The sequence below is a fragment of the Amblyraja radiata genome, chromosome 1 (genome assembly GCF_010909765.2).
Source record: "Amblyraja radiata isolate CabotCenter1 chromosome 1, sAmbRad1.1.pri, whole genome shotgun sequence".
Lineage (NCBI taxonomy): Eukaryota > Metazoa > Chordata > Chondrichthyes > Rajiformes > Rajidae > Amblyraja > Amblyraja radiata.
The window spans coordinates 190590008-190595800 of record NC_045956.1 but is presented as its reverse complement, the minus strand read 5'-3'; positions in this window follow the sequence as shown (position 1 = coordinate 190595800).

Sequence of the window (5793 nt, the reverse complement as noted above, 5' to 3'; positions counted from 1 at the left end):
CCCCACCGCCACAACCCCCCCCACACCCTGCACCCCCCTCACCGGGTGAGTGGGCGGACATCCGCGAGGCCCATCACTCCCACTTCCCTGACCTTTGCCCTGCCCCGTGACCTTTGCCCCGCCCTGTGACCTTTGCCCCACCCCGTGACCTTTGCCCTGTCCTGTGACCTTTGCCCCGGCCCTACAGGTCCACTTGGGGATAAAGGGCGTGGTGAGGGATCGCCATGGAGACGGTATCGGTGGCGCCGCCATCAGCGTGGACGGAATCGACCACGACGTGCGGGCAGGTGAGGGGTCGCCGCGGGTCAGGGGTCACCAGGGTGAGGGGTCAATGCGGGTCAGGGGTCGGGGCACTGCAGGGCTTGGGGAAGATGAGGGGTAGAGGTGTGAGGGGTCGGGGTAGATCACAGAGCTGTAGAATCAGGGCCTTTGGCCTAACGCTTCGACCAAAGTTGCCCTGTCCATTCCTGTCACTCCTGCCCACCTTAGCCCATATCCCTCCAAACCTGTCCTAGCCATGTACCTGGTCAAATGTGTCCCTGCCACAACCACCTCCTCCGGCAGCTCGTTCCATGCACCCACTATATCCACATGTAATACCACCGTTCCAGTCTGTCCACCCTGTAGCCAAAACCTAATCCAGGCATCATTCTGGTCAACGTTCTATAGAGCTGAATCATGACATCCTGACTCTTACACTCAATGTCCTTAGCTTTGAAGGCAAGCAGACCACAAAGTTCTTGACCCTACCACCTTATATACTTGTTTTGCCACCTTAATGAGCTGTGAACGTGGACTCCAATATCCCTCTGTATATCAATGCTGTTCAGGGTCTTGCCATTAACTGTATGCACACCCCTTACATTCAACCTCCCAAAGTGCAACACCTCACACTTCTGTTCTGCAGAAGGGTCTCGACCTGAAACACCACCTACAGAGTCATAGATTGATACAGTGTAGAAACAGGCCCTTCAGCCCAACTTGCCCACACCAGCCTAGTCATAGAGTGATACAGTGTGGAAACAGGCCCTTCGGCCCAACTTGCCCACACCGGCGAACAATGACCCACCTGCCTGCACTTGGCCCATATCCCTCCAAACCTGTCCTATCCATGTACCTGTCTAACTGTATCTTAAACGTTGGGATAGTCCCAGCCTCAACTACCTCCTCTGGCAGCCTGTTCCATACACCCACCACCCTTTTTGTGGAAAAGTTACCCCTCAGTTTCCTATTACATCTTTTCCCTTCACCTTGAACCTATGTCCTCTGGTCCTCGATTCCCCTACTCTGGGTAAAAGACTGTGCATCTACCCGATCTATTTCTCTCATGATTTTGTACACCTCTATAAGATCATCCCTCATCCTCCTGCGCTCCATGGAATAGAGACCCAGCCTACTCAACCTCTCCCTATAGCTCACACCCTCTAGTCCTGGCAACATCCTCGTAAATCTTCTCTCTTCCCTTTCAAGCTTGACTATATCTTTCCTATAACATGGTGCCCAGAACTGAACACAATATTCTAAATGCGGTCTCACCAACGTCTTATACAACTGCAACATGACCTCCCAACTTCTATACTCAATACTGATGAAGGTCAAAGTACCAAAAGCTTTTTTGACCAACTTATCTACCTGCGACTCGACCTTCAAGGAACCATGCTCCTAGATCTCTCTGCTCTACAACACTACCCAGAGGCCTATCATTCACTCCTCATTGTCCCAAGGAATTGTCCCCTCCGCTTTCAAAACTGCTGCCGTTACACCAATCTTAAAGAAACCTGGTCTTGATCCCTCCTCTCTCAATAACTACCGCCCAATCTCAAACCTCCCCTTTCTTTCAAAAACCCTGGAGCGTATCGTTGCGTCGCAACTTCATTCCCACCTCCTTGCGTATAACCTACTTGAACCCCTCCAATCTGGCTTTCGCCCCCTCCATAGCACAGAAACTGGTCTCCTCAAAGTCCTCAACGACCTCCTCACCTCTGCTGACACTTGTTCCCTCAACATCCTCATCCTCCTCGACCTGAGCGCAGCCTTCGATACAGTGAACCATAACATCCTGCTCACCAGACTCAAAGACCTCGGCATTGAAGGCTCTGCACTCAGCTGGCTCCGTTCCTACTATTCCAACAGATACTCCGCCACTTCAACCTGGACTTCCACTGTTACGCCGATGACTCCCAGAACTACCTCGGCACCAAATCCCCCCACAACCCCCCCCCCTCTCCCATATCAACTCCTGTTTGTCAGCTATAAAAACCTGGATGCAACATAACTTCCTAACTCAACAGCGATAAGACAGAATTCCTCCTCATAGGCTCCAAAACCACACTCAGCAAAGTCAATAACCTCACTCTCACCATCGACGGCACCACTGTCTCCCCATCTCCCCAGGCCCGCAACCTTGGCGTGATCTTTGATTCCACCCTCTCCCTTGAGCCTCACATCCGCCATGTCATTAAAACCTCCTTCTTTCATCTCCGCAACATTGTCAAACTCAGACCCTCTCTCACACCTCCTGCTGCTGAAAGACTCATCCATGCCTTCATCTCCTCCCGACTGGACTATTGCAACTCACTTCTCCTTGGCATCAGCTCCACCTACATCAACCGACTCCAACGGGTCCAGAACGCAGCCGCCCGACTCATCACCCACACCAAATCCTGGCATCACATCACTCCAGTCCTCAAACAACTTCACTGGCTTCCCATCTCCCACCGGATCACCTACAAAATCCTGATCCTCACCTACAAAGCCCTCCACCATCTGGCCCCCCCATATCTCACTGACCTCCTCTCCCCCTACCAACCCTCACGGTCCCTCAGATCCACATCAGCTGGTCTCCTCTCCATCCACAAGTCCAACCTCCGCAGTTTTGGGGACAGAGCCTTCTCCAGGGCAGCTCCCAGGCTCTGGAACTCCCTCCCCCAACTGATCCGCAATTCCGTGTCCCTCCCCATCTTCCTGTCCCGCCTCAAGACCCATCTCTTCACCTCTGCCTATCCTCAGCCCCACGTCCCCCTCCCTTTTCATCTGTGCATTAATTGCCTCATATTGTGTTTTGAATTGAATTCTGTCTTTGCATTGTGTACTAGTCATGTCTCTACTATTTATTTCATTCCCCTTACATGTTTTTTCTCTACCTGCTAAATTTTTGTAAGGTGTCCTTGAGACTCTTGAAAGGCGCCCATAAATAAAATTTATTATTATTATTATTGTGTAGATCCTGCCCTTGTTCGACATCCCAAAATGCAACACCTCACACATCTCTGTATTAAATTCCATCCACCATTCCTCCACCCACCTGGCCAATCGATCCAGATCCTGCTGCAATCGTTCACAACCATCTTCACTATCTGCAAAACCACTCACTTTTGTATCATCAGCAAACTTGCTAATCTTGCCCTGTATGTTCTCATCCAAATCATTGATGTAGATGTTAAACAGTAATGGGCCCAGCACCGAACCCTGAGGCACACCACTAGTCACAGGCCTCCAGTCCGAGAAGCAACCTTCCACCATCACCCTCTGCTTCCTTCCATGGAGCCAATTTGCTATCTATTCAGATATCTCTCCTTGGATCCCATGCGATCTAACCTTCCAGAGCAGCCTACCATGCGGCACCTTGTCGAACGCCTTTGTGAAATCACCTTACACTATGTTAAACCCCATCTATTATTCCGTTGTCCACTTTGCCACAATCCAGTTGTTGTTGTCATCTTTGTTCAGCACACCACCAGTGTTAGTGTCACCTATAAACCTATTGACCATGCCACCCACATTCTCATGTAAATATTAATATCCACGGCAAACAACAATGGAGCCAGCACATGATCACAATCAAGTTGCCCACAGTGTACAGCTACAGGAAACAGGGCATCACGTTTAGTGCAAGATAAAGTCCAGTAGAGTCTGATTAAAGATATCTATCTCCAATGAGGTGGATGGGAGGTCAGGGCCGCTCTCTAGTTGGTGAGAGGACGGTTCAGTTGCCTGATAACAGCCAGGAAGAAACTGCCCCTGAATCTGGAGGTGTGCGTTCGTTTTCACACTTCTGTACCTCTTGCCCGATGGGAGAGGGGAGAAGAGGGAGTGACCGGGGTGAGACTGGTCCGCGATGATGCTGCTGGCCTTACCGAGGCAGCATGAGGTGTAGATGGAGTCAATGGTGGGGAGGTTGGTTTGTGTGATGGTCTGGGCTGCTGGCCTTGCTGAGGCAGCGTGAGGTGGAGATGGAGCCAGTGGTGGGGAGTGTGGGCTGTGATGGATTGGGGTGGGAGGGGGTGGGTTGGTCAGGGTGGGGAATGGTACTAACGCTAACCCCTCCTTCTCCCCGCCCGCCCCTAGCTCCAGGCGGGGACTATTGGCGCCTGTTGAACCCCGGCAGCTACAGAGTGACGGCCAGGGCAGAGGGCTTTGCCCCCTCCACCCACACCTGCTCCGTGGGCTACGACCGCCAGCCCAACATCTGCGACTTCGTGCTGAGCCAGAGGGAGGCGCTAGATGGCCGGGACCCCAGGCGCAGGGGCAAGGGGGACGGGCGGCGGAGGGCTCGGGGTCAAAGAGGAACGGGGCCCAGGAGGAGGAGGAGAGGGGCCGGGCCCCAGGGGAAGGGGGTACGGTCTGTGGGGAGAAGGGCCGGGCCCCAGGGGAAGGGGGTACGGTCTGTGAGGAGAGGGGCCGGGCCCCAGGGTAACGGGGTAGGGTCTGTGGGCAGGAGGGCTCAGGGGCATTAAGAGCAGATGATGGGCAGCTGGACTGTCCCTATAACCACTGACCCTTCCCCTCTAATACCCGTCTGTAATACCCCCCCCTCCCCCAGTGTAATCACCCCTCTATAATACCCCAGCCCAACACCCAAGGGTCCTGTGGCCATCCTACCCTCTAACATGGGTCAGGAGAAATCATTCAGCCATTCGGCCCCCGAGCTGTGCTGTACTCAGCATTAGGCACCAGGACAGGCCCTTCAGCCCATCACGTCCGTGCTGACGAGGAAAGCAGGACGGTGCTGATCCGAGCCTCTCATTCTCTCTGAACCAGGAGAGTCGGCTGCTGCCACACACCCCCCTCCCCCAGGGGTGAACCTCTCACCCCCACCCAGGAAAAATCCCCCCCACTACAGCAAATCCCCAGGGGCAAATCTTCCCCCCCCCTCCCCGGGGCAAACCTCCCCCCCCCCCAAGGAAAATCTCCCCCTCCCCCAGGTCAAATCCCCAGGAGCAAACCTCCCCCTCCCCCCAGCCCAGGGGCAAACCTCTCCCCCCAGACCATCACCTCACCTCGATGAGGCCTTGTGCCGTGCTGTGGCCAAGCCTTGTCCCACAGACCCTGTAGCTCACACAATGCCATGGCAAAGGTTTATGAAGAGTCCTGCGGGGGGTAGTCTCCTCTCGCCCTGGCTCCACAAGCTGCTGTTACAGAGGCACTCCACACCCCCCCCCCCCCTACAGTAGTCATCCAGCACGGAAACAACTCACCCACACCAGCCCACATGCCCCGTCTATACTAGTCCCCCCTGCCTGTATTTTCCCCCCATACCCCTCTAAACCTCTATCCATGTAGCTGTTGTTCAGGTGTCTTTTAAATGTTGTTAGAATATCTGCCTCAACTACCTCCTCTGGCAGCTTGTTCCATACACCCACCACCATCTTTGTAAATTTACTTCACTTTGTAAAGAAACTTTGTAAAACAGGTTCTTATTAAACATTTCGCCTCTCACCTTAAACCCGTGTCCTCTGGTTTTTGATTCCCTCACTATGTTTGAAGAAGGCTCCCGATTAGAAACCGCCTCGT